The 11,912-nt window shown below is 40.2% G+C and overlaps 1 non-coding gene across 1 annotated transcript; it reads right to left on the reverse strand.

Moving 5' to 3' along the window:
* Positions 1-11,523: 11,523 nt before the first annotated feature.
* On the reverse strand, positions 11,524-11,657 carry LOC101412287 (small nucleolar RNA SNORA70). Its single transcript, XR_002795863.1, has one exon. It is a non-coding gene; the product is annotated as a small nucleolar RNA SNORA70 (small nucleolar RNA).
* Positions 11,658-11,912: the final 255 nt, after the last annotated feature.

Raw genomic sequence — 11,912 nt, forward strand, 5'->3', positions numbered from 1 at the left:
TAGGTTTAATCCCCAGCCCTGGTACCTCAAAAAATATATATAAATAAAATAAAAAATTTTTAAAAAAGGATAAAATGGGAAATTTTTTATTACCTATAGGTTATCATGATAAGTTATATAAAAACAAATCTTGGTTGAAAACAGGAAAAAATATATATATATAAAAGCAAAAAACACTACCACTACTAACAATTGGGGATGAACACAGACTGGTTTCTTTTTTAAAGATGGAACCAAAACTAAGGAGATATTGTCCTAAAAGTTTAGGACTTGAATGCTAGATTAAGTGGAGGAGGAGGCTCTCCAGAGGTAACCCTCCCGTCTTTCACAGCAGGGAGTTGATGCAGACTGCTTAAAATGCTGAGGTGGAGTTTTCACCACAAAGATTAACAACCCTCACAGCTCTCACCTTTCATAGGTTTCCTCCTGTTTCCTGTTCCCTTTCATCTTAGCATCTTTGGGAAATCAACATCTTGGTGGTAGAAAATAATGATCTCAAGTTTAGCAATGCCACGTTCCCTTTTATTTTTCTTGTTAAATTTAAATGAAATTACATAGCTTTAGTTTAAAGACAATATAGACCAATGCTATTCCTATACCTGTTCTCCCCTCCCTCAAGCCCCCACCCTTTTTTTTTTTTTTGCCTCTGCCTCTTGTTCTGTCTCTCGCTGGCCTATCTGTACAGGATACAGAAAGATGTCTAGAGCAATGTCCATCAAATGCTTATATCGCTTATTTCTGGGTGCCCGAATTGGGATTGTTTATTGTTTTCTTTGTACTTCTCTAAATTGCTTGATTATAAAGCAAACATTGTCATTTTATTTTAAAACTAATTATTAAAATATTTTTTAATGAAACCACAAAATTCTGAAAGTTTTTTTCAAGCATGAGGACATTTTAGAGTCTTGGGGAGAAAAGTAAATATGTAATTTGATTTTCTTTTGAAGTCACAAAATTTAATTCACTTAAAATTTTAAGTAGCATTGACATAGGGCACGAAGATTTTTCAATTCACTGGTCTTAAATCTTCAAAGTCAAAGCAAAACATAGGACCTAAGAAGACACAGAAAGTTAAGAAAACTGTAATAAAATTGAAAAAATTTAAGACATAAAAATAAATGTAAATTTAAACATTAAGCATGACCTTGAGTTAATGGAAAAAGTAGAAGAAGGGAATTTAAATACTAAGGAGTTAGAAGATAGACTAAATTAGTAATAAAATGTAATAACATGCACCATACATGTTGACAAAAGATATATAAGAAGTGTGGAGGGAGGGATGAGGGGAGAGAGGGAAGGAGGGGGAGAAGGGGGTGGAGAGAGAGAGGGAGGGAGAAAGGGAAGGAGAGAGAGAGAGTGATTGGATGTGAGAGAGAGAGTGATTGAGTTTCTGACCCAGCTGAGGGTTGGCAGGTGCTGGCTGCCTCCTGAGAGAACACATCTTCCTGGCTGAGAGAGGAGACCAAGAAGCAGAGACCCTTTTCCTTTTTCTCAGCCGCCTGCCTGCTTCCTAGCGCCTGCTCATTCATTCTTGCAACCACTGTTGGGCTGCTTTTTATTCCTTTTAACAGAGGTTGCTCCTGACAATGTTGAATTTTGCTGGAACCCTGTGATCCTGGAAAACAGAGTAGGTTAAGAGCTAGCCCTCCAGTCACCCTCTTCGTGTTACTAAACAAGACGGCCTCCACTTCCCCTTAGCTTGGCTAGACAGGCTTCTCCCGTCCTCCTGATTTCGGAAGAGGCTGGATCCCTCTAGCTTGGGGCTTCTTAGCTGTTTTTGTTCCACGGGCCCATGTGCCAGTCAGGTGAAAACCACAGACCCCTTCTCAGAATGTAGTGGCAGGTAGTTTTATGACACTCAACTAGCGTGGGGTCTAACAACTACTAATTGCTCAACATGGATGAGTATAGGCGATTTTTCAAGGTGATATGAAACGAATACTACTGTAATGTACTGCATACATTCCTAAGTGAAGGAAACACTAGATTTCATCCAGAGATCAAAGAAAATAAATAAATCGATTTTTTTCAATTCAAGCTCGCGGACCCCCTGAAATCCATGGACCCCTGGCTAAGAACCTCTGTCTAGGTTCTCGGCTACTACATACAAGCATTTAAGAGCATGCTAGGTTAGTTAGGTCAGGAAAAAGTGTTTATTGAGAGAAACGAGAGAAAACTATACATGCCCAGTCATGGGTGCAGGATCCTCCACGCAAAGAGGAGCGTCTGGGTTTGGGGCTTCCTTTGTTAAAGCCATTCTTTCCTCCTGCCCTTTCCTAATGTTGGGGAGGGGCCCCAGCTCCTGCTGTTCTGATTGGTTGTCCCACCTGTCAGCTCTCAGGGGACGGATGATGAGGCCTTTGGTTTGGAGTTGTCCGTGACCAATGGGGAGGCCTGTTTGGAATTATCTGGGACCAATGGGGAGGCCTGTTTGGAATTATCCGGGACCAATGGGGAGGCCTGTTTGGAATTATCCGGGACCAATGGGGGAGGACTGTTTGGAGTTGCCTGGGACTTCCCCTTGACACTGGAAAGAGTCCCAGATGGGACCTTGTGGCCAGGGTCTCGGTGGAGACCTTCCGGCTTTGCTTTTAGTAGCAGCTTTCCCCGAGAGGGTTTCCGAGCGGGGTCTCTTGGCCATGTTCTCTGCCAGGTCCCAGCTGAGACTTGTCCTCCCTCTTTCCCCACACCAACCTGCTTCACACTGACCGCCTCAGCTTGGCCCTTACAGAATCCAGACTGGCCTCAGAGTCAACTCAGGAGATGACTAACTCCTCCAGCGCTTTCCCACTAGCTCCTCTCAGTCCTCAAAACCTCTCCTGGCCTCTGCATCTGGGGAGCTGAGCCTTCTCCCTCTCCTCTTTTGGGATAGCCTCCTCATCTCTATCACAATAGCCTTCTGGTCTTTGTCTCTCTTCCCATACAGCTTTTAATAAAGCCATCTTTGGCCGTTTAATATTGTCAGGTGCAATTTTTTTCCTTTATTACTCCCCTGTTAAAAGAGGTGGGGCAGAGAAGCGTCCCTGCCACTTCTCCATTAAATCTCTTTAGATATATCTCTACAAACTTGGTCCTGGAGAATCTTACCAGGGGAACTGGATGGTAGAATACATCTTCTAATCCCCCGATGCCACCTTTTAATTATTTCTGGGAAATTTTGGCAACCTCCTCAAGGGGGCACCTGCTCCATTTTGTCTATTGTTTCAGTGGCATTGGTCTAGCCTCTAGCAGTAGCTCTAAGATTTCCCTATAGGCTTATTAGCAACAGATGGGGGGCTGGGGAAGTACCTCCAGAGATCTCGCCTAGGTAAGTCTGCAGTGGGGCTTGAGAATTTTCATTTCTAATAAACTCCCAGAAGCTGCTCATCTGAGTAGGTTGTCTAGACAACAGCCATCACAATCCTCTAGTTTTCTCAGATGATTTTACTGAGCAACCATTTTGGGGATTTAGTCGCTTCCAATCCTCCCAGGTAAAATGTAAAGCCACTTCTTTTAAAAGCACGTCGATCTTCACATAAAGGAAAACCAGGATGGAGACAGGTGGTAGAGTGACAAAGAGCAAAATTCCAGCAGAGAATATTTCTAGAAGCATGCACTCTTTATCATTCACAAACTGTTAATAATGACAACTCATTTGAGAATGTACAGAGCAAAATAGGACAAATCCAGAACCACTTTGCATTTATCATAAAGATACCTGATTTGTTTCTTAAAATCACATCTATTTTATTTTATTTTTTACATTTTGGCAGATTTTTGTAGAATAATTCACAGACCATACAATATATCCATTTTGTGGAATAATTCACAGACCATACAATATATCCATTTAAAGTGCACATTTCTCTGTCGTTGTTTTTTAAAATATATTCACAGAGTTGTGCAATTATCACCACAATCAATTTTAGAACATTTTAATTGCCTGCCTGAAAAAGAAACCCCATATGCATTAGCTGCCATCCTCACTCATCTCTCCTCCCAGACCTTGGCAACCCCTAATCTATTTTTTATCTCTATGAATTTGCCTCTTCTGAACATTTCATGTAGATGGAATCATACAAGAGTGGTCTTTTGTCATTTGCTTCCTTTAATTAACAATGTTTTCAAAGTTCATCCATGTTGTAGCACTTCATTCCTTTTGATTGCCAAGTAATATTGGATAAATTAGATATACCATATTTACTCATCGATTTTTTGAGGGACATTTGGGTTGTTTCCACCGTTTGGCTGTAATGAAAAGTGCCCTGTGAATCTTTGTGTACATGTCATTTTTTTGTTTGCTTGATTGTTTTTATCCCCCCCCCCCCCCCCGCCGCACCCCCCGCCCCGTCCATGGCTCCCTCATCTGTCTACTTGTTGTGTGCTCAGTCTTCTTCAGGAGGCACTGGGAACTGAACCTGGGACCTCCCATGTGGGAGGTGAGTGCCCAACTGCTTGAGCCACTTCCATTCTCTGCTGGTTATGGCGTCTGCTAGTTGTGGCGTCTGCTCGTTAAGGCGTCTGTTCATTGTAGCGCTTGCCAGTTGCAGCATCTTGCTGGTTGTGGCATCTGCTCATCTTCTACAGGAGGACCCAGGAACCAAACCCAGGACCTCCCATGTGAGAGGCAGGCATGCAATTCCTTGAGCCACGTCTGCTCCCCTGAACATGTCATTTTAAAAAAAACTTTTTATTGCAGTCATGTCCTCAAAATTTCCCATTCGTGTACGTGTTTTTGTGTGAGCATATGTTTTCATTCCTCTTGGAGTAGGATTGCTAGGTTGTGGTAACTCCATGTTTGATCTCCATGTTGGATTTTCGAAATGGCTCCACCATTTACATTCACACTGACTGTGACGAGGGTTTGAGGACCGCTGCAATCGTTAACTATCTTTTTGATTACTGAGAACATTTTGACTAGTTATGACTTTTTGCTGGGGAGAGGGTTCCCAGAGCTCCTCAAATGGTGATTCCAGAAGTGCTTCTCTATCTCATTTACTTTATTACACAAACACTAGGTGAAATTTCTTTTACCATCACTTTCCCTTGTCTGAAATAGCTCCTTCGTTCTTTAGTGAGTGAACTCCCAAACCTTTGTTCTGTACATATGTGTGAACATATAAACATGTACAGTTTTATGGAGCATTTTAAATACTTATTTTATAAATGGAAGCACGTTATGTATTGTTCTCCAAGATCTAACCTTGTAAGCAAGCACCAAGTTCTGACTCTGCTTTTCATTGCTGTAGTCTTACACAGTATGGATGGACACTGCCCTCTTTAACTGTCCTTATCGACAGAAAGTTAAATTGTTCCCAATTTTTCAGAAGTACAAACAATTCTGTACCTTCTTCTCTGTGTCCCTCCCAACTGCAAGTGTTCTCCAGCACACGTATCTGTAAGGTGAATTTGCTGTAGGAGGGTATATTTGTGGTACTCAGTTTTGCTATGGTAACAAGTCCAAAATGCCAAATGACTGACAAAACTGTTAGGGTTGCAGTCAGCAGTTTCCCTGCCCTAGACCGGCTCAGTTCTAATTCCTTCTCATCCCAGCATCCCAAGTCCCAGGCTGAACGAGTGGCCCCCAGGTACAACATGGGTTTTCATGGCAGAGGGTGGAAATGAGCACGCTGGAGGAGGGGAAGCTGCTGAGCGGATGTGAGGTGAGTCACCAGACTCAGCCCAGTGCCCCCAGGGCTGGCAGGTATCCTCATCTTAGGAGAAAGCCCTGAAAATCTCATGGCAGTGGGCAGGCAGCGAACTCTTCCCATAGCAGAGCGGGGATGAATGCTTGCAAGTAGTGATACCTTCTACTGCAGATGTGCACGCGACAGAATAGCAATAGTTACTTCCCAAAGTAACTGGCTGTGCCAATTTATTCTTTCTTTGGTGTATTATCAAGCTACGAAAGTCAATCTGAGGAAAGGCAACATGTTCCATCACAGATATTTTAACTATTATAATTTTGTGATTATTAGTAAAGGGGAAAGTATTTTTATATGTTTATAGGCTATTTGCATGACTGCTTGTGTGTTTTGCCTAATTTTTTGTGGGATTGTTTCCCTATTTAAAAAATGGATTTATGGCAGTTAAAGTAAGTATGTATTTTCAATTTAAACCCTTTATTGACTTAGTGCATGTCCTTGTTCTCTCATTTTTTTACTTTGTTTATACTCTTTGTTGTATGGAGGTTACAAATTTTTATGTGGTTAAATTTATCATTCTGTGTTTTTATTGTTTCTCCACTTCAAATCTTGCTTAAGAAGATCTTTTCTATCCCAATTTTGTAAAATGTACTCCTATACATTTAAAGTGTATATATTTTAATGTTTTTGCCTCTATTTGTTCTTGTGCAATGTGAGATAGGTATCTAAATTTCCATTGTTAACTGTCCCAGGACTGTTTCATTCCATTGTTTTACATGTCCAGCTCTGTGCCAATATTTGAATTACTAGGACTTACGGAATGTACCATGTAATATGCATGTGGTGATGCAAGCTTTCATGTCTGGCAGGAATACCTTCTCCTTCATTTCTTTCTTCAAAAACTCTTTTGACTACTTTTTTTTTTTGTTAAGATTTATTTTATGTATTTCTTCTCCTCCCTTGTTGTTTGCACTCGCTTTATGCTCATTGTGTACTCATCTTTTTTTTTTTTTAATGAGGCACGGGGAACCAAACCCAGGACCTCTCTTGTGGGAGGGAGGCGCCCAATGACTTGAGCCACCTCCACTCCCTGCTTATTGTGTCTCTCATTGTGTTTCTTTGTTGTATTTCTTCGTTGGGTCATCTCTTTGCATCATCTCTTTGCATCAGCTCACTATGTCAGTCAGTCATGTTAGCTCACTCTCTTGTTCATCTTCTTTCGGAGGCACCAGGAACCAACGTGGGACCTCCCATGTGGTAGGCGGCCCAATTACTTGAACCACCTCTGCTTTCCGAAGTCTTGCAAACTCTTTTTTTTTTAAGTACCAAGGGCACGGGATTGAACCTGGGACTTTGTATGTGGGAAGCTTGAGCTCAACCATTGAGCCACATCGGCTTCCTTGAGTTTCTTTTTAATTTATTTTGCTTGTTGTTTGATTTGTTTTTTCAGGAGGCACTGGGAACCAAACCTGGGACCTCCCGTGTGGGAGGTGTGTGTTCAACTACTTGAGCCATTCCATTCCTCTTTGCATTCTTTTCCTAATGAAATTTAAAATTACCTTGTCAAGTTCCATGAAATATTCTTGTGAGACTACATCACATTTATAGATTAAGTTACAGAGATTTGAAATTGTTCGAGAACAAGAGTTTGTGTCAAATATTTTTAAATCTGAAAGGAGAAATATCCAGATGTACTTTTCCTAATTCTCAAGAGAATGCATAGAAATTGTGTATTGGTAGAGTTAATTATCACAAAATGAATAAGGTCAGAGGCAGTGGATAGTTTATGCTAATGTAGTTGAACAAATTCAATTTTCTATGACAAATATTCTCTCAAAATTTCAATGAATAAATACAGTTTTCTAAAATAACATTCTAATGTTCCAACAAATGCAGTTGATAGCCTTGAGTTTATAGATGGGTAACCTTTGTAGTTGCAAATTGAATATCACACAGGTGTTCTGCCTTTACTTGTTAAATATTTAAAAGGGACAGTACATATATATATAAATTTAAAATTCTTAATCCTGCTGCTTTGGGTATAATAATTTGTTGGTTCTTTTTCGAGACCACCAAATAAAAGCATTCCCTAAGCTTCCTTATCTTAGCTGCTTGCTAATATCAGTCTTTAGCTGAAGCATAAGAATAATGACATTTCTTTCTCTCAGGTTTTCTCACTAAATTTCCATGTGGGAGGCAGGCTCCAAATTGATTGAGCCACATCCACTCCCTCAATTATAATTTTAAACAAACAGTAATCAACCTTTTGGGGTTTATGACTTTCTGTTTCTACGGCTTATACATTGTGTCTTACAATGGAAGATCATTTGTCCATTTAAATAGACCATTTTTATTTTCAGAAAATTTAGTATTTTTTTTGTATGTGTCTTGTCTACTTCTTGTCAGGTTCCTAGGGTTTTATTATTTCTATCACCATTATGAATGGAGCTCTCTTTTTTCTAACGCATTTTGAAATGTGTATAAAATACATTACTTTTTAGACATATACATTATTTTAATCATCTTGCTGAGTCCAGTTACTCTTCTTTTTTTAAGATTTATTTTTATTTATTTATTTCTCCCCACCCCCTCATTGTTTGCACTTGCTGTGTCTGTCTTCTTTTGTTTCTTTTTTTTTTCAGGAGGCACCAGGAACTGAACCTGGGACCCCTGATGTGGGAGGGAGACGCCCAATCACTTAAGCCACCTCCATTCCCTGCTTTGCTGTGTCTCTCATTTTGTTTTTGTTCTTGTGCCTCTTGTTGCATCATCTTGTATCAGCTTGCTGTGCCTGCCCATCTTGCAAGCTTGTTGTCTTCTTCAGGAGGCACTAGGAAATGAACCATGAACCTCCCGTGTGGTAGGCGGGAGCCCAATCACTTGAGCCATACCCATTTCCCCAGTTACTCTTTTTAATAATTTTCTAAGACTCTCTTCGATTTTATATTTAAATGATTGTGCATCAGTAAATAGGTGTTTCTTTTCCAGTTTATTTATAATTTTGATACTTTGAATTCTCTTTTTCCTTCTCCTGGCTGGGATCACAAATACCAAGTGGATTGGTAGCAATGACAGTGAAACTTCTTGTCTTCCAGATTTTAATGAGATTTCTGATATTTCTAATTAAGTGTGAAATTTGCTGGAGGTTTCTGGCAGGTATATTTTAATCAAGTTAAGGAAGTTGATTGAAACTTTCTGAGTTTACTAAGAGACTTGATTTTTAAAAATCTTAGATATGTGTTGAATTTTATTATTTTTTATCAATTAAAACAATCATTTTCCATTCTTTTAATATGCTGGCTTATTACAAAAGGGGCAGCTATTGATAATTATGTTGCGATAACAGGTGTTTTATAAAAAAACTTATTGTGGACACATTTATTCAACACAAAATTTACCATTTTAATCATTTTTCTGTGTTGGGTTTTATTTTATGTTATTTATTATTTCTTGAGATACTAGGGTCTGGGGATTGAACCCAGGACCTCATAAGTGGGAAGCCGGGACTCAACCACTGAGCCACATTAGCTGCCCTAAGTTGGTTTTTCCATTTGTTTTACTTGTTGTTTGTTTTGTTTTTTTCAGGAGGTTCTGGGACCTGAAACTGGGACCTCCCATACGGGAGGTGGGCACTCGACTGCTTGAGCCACATCTGCTCCCCTACGTGTTGGGTTTTAAATATTCAACTTTTAAAATTTCATCCTGAGTGCAAACACAAGGCATTCTGGATCAGAGACAGGTTTCCTATTAAATACCTCACTACAGATAACAGGAGCAGTGCCTTACTTCCCTTGCCTCAGGCATTTAACCCCTGGGATGATGTGAGCCAAGGACACTCTATAGGTGAGAAACGAGGGAGTAATGATTTTTCTCTGTTTATAGAGGGGAAGGAGGCAGCAGTCCCCTCCCCTCCTGAGAGTATCCCCTTGGCGATATAATGAGCCTGAATACTTACTCCAGCCCTTTGGCATATAAATACAGTCTCTCCAGGAGCTTGACAGTCCTGTGTGTGTGTGTGTGTGTGTGTGTGGGTTTGTAAGACAGAAATTTCTCCAGGGCTCCTTCTTGCTTAAAATGTAAATACTTAGGGAGGTAGTTGCTCCAGTCTTCCTATCATTTTAGGGGCTTAAACCCATAGATCTAATCTGATCTGGAATCATTTGGGTCTCTCAGGGAAGATAAAATGCATTTTATTATCTTTTCAGGTTAAAGCAATTAACTAGACAAATGGCTACAGATCTAATTCTCCTGGAATGTGAAGAGTATCAGCGAGCTGGAGCTTTCACAGGTGCACTGAGACATCTAGATAAGTTTCCTTTCCCCACCAACTATACCTGTGAGTGTCCTGGGAATACTGGAACACGTGGTGTTTTAGTTGTTTGGGCTGCTCAGGCAAATGCTATGAAATGGTTCGGCTTAAACAATGGAGATTTATTGCTTATGGTTTGGAGGCTAAAAGAACATCCAAATCGAGGAGTTGTCAAGGAGCGCTTTCTCTCTGAAGACTGTGGAGCTCTGGGCCTGCCTGCTGCTCGTCAAGTCACGGGGCAAGGCAAGTGGCGGCCCCTCCTGGTCTCCCCTTTCCTTCATTATTCAGCTCCTTGCTTCCCGTGGCTTTTTTCCTCTGGTGTCTGAATTCATTCTGCGTATAAAGGATTCCAGGAATAAGATTAAGACCCATCTTGCCTAGGCTGGGCCATACTCGTCTCAAGTGAAGTAACCTCGTCGAATGGTCCCACTTACAATGCATTCACACCCACAGGAATGGATTAGATTGAAGAACATGTTTCTCTGGGGTACATACAGCTTTATATCATCACACACGGTCACTCTGTCTACCACAGGATACAATGTAATAAAGATGTGAATTAATTACACACACGGTAAAGTTTTGGAAATTTATAAAGTTTTGGAAATGTGTCAAAGACTAAAGCAAATTAATTTAGAAAACTTCAGCAATGAAAACTAACAAATAATAATAGCCTTCAATTATTTCATTATTAAAAAATCATAGTAAAAAAGAATGATCCAAACAAACTTTACTTAAAACACATGATCAGCAAAAAGCAGACTACTTTTATGAATATAAGAAAACAAAATGGCAGTTATGAGAGACTATTAAATACTAAATTGATACATAAATTCAAAAGCTGATACTTTGGGGACAGCCCCAACCACGCTCAAACAATAACATATTTATAACTTATAGAAAATGTAATGAAAGAGAACCTGAAATAATCAAAGTGAGAAATGAGAAATGGGTTATAAGAAGAACGTAAGAAGAGAACAGTATACTTCTATGCTAATAAATTTGAAAAATCTTAATAAAATGAATGACTTTCTGGAAAAGAATAAATGACTCAAACTGACCCAAGAAAAGAAACATCTGAATATACTAAGAACACTGGAACAAATTGAAATAGTAAAGAATTCTGTTAAAAACAAAAGCTTCCATTCTGAAATGACTTTTTTTAAGATGGCCAGAAAGTCATTTATTGGGTGGCACAGGTCGGGTGAGGGCAGTGCTGGCAAAGCCCTTGCCAGTGCAGGGCCCACCCCTTGTCCAAGGGGGCATGACTGGGGATGTATTTGACCCCACAGCCATCTAGGATGAGGCGCTTGTAAGCCACCGTGTCTTCGAATTCATCAGCATTGAACTTGGTGAAGCCCCACTTCTTGGAGATGTGGATTTTCTGTTGGCCAGGGAACTTGAACTTGGCCCTGTGCAGCGCCTTGATCACGTACTCCTTGTTCTGAAGCTTAGTGTGGATGGACATGATGACTTGATTGATGTGGATCCAGGCCACCGCCCCTGAGGCTTTGCAAAGGCACCTCGCATACCTATCTGGAGCCTAGACTGGGGATGACACAAGGTTGGACAGGACCATCAACAGGCAAGGGCTGTCTCCAAGGTCCCGTAGAGAAACCCGTACAAGCAACAGGTGTGTATATTACCAACGCGGCTGCCATTTGCAGCTGCTGAACACCAAGCCCCCATGGGGAGAGGGAGATGGTCAGCTTAACTGGCTGCAGACCTAAATGATTTTACAAGTGATAATTTGAATGCTTAAAGGAATATTGTTAAATAATTGAAGTTTGAAAACTCCCCAATTCATTAATGATGTATGATGCATATACCAAAACTTAAATATGACAGTTCTCCAATCTTCCAAAAATTATAGATGGAATTTCAGTTAAGGCTATTTGTATTCATTATATATTGCTGCCTATTACCTTGCCCCAAAAGTTAGCGGCTTAAAACAACAAACGTTTATTTGGACAGTTTCT

The sequence above is a fragment of the Dasypus novemcinctus genome, chromosome 8 (genome assembly GCF_030445035.2).
Source record: "Dasypus novemcinctus isolate mDasNov1 chromosome 8, mDasNov1.1.hap2, whole genome shotgun sequence".
In the NCBI taxonomy this organism is placed as follows: domain Eukaryota; kingdom Metazoa; phylum Chordata; class Mammalia; order Cingulata; family Dasypodidae; genus Dasypus; species Dasypus novemcinctus.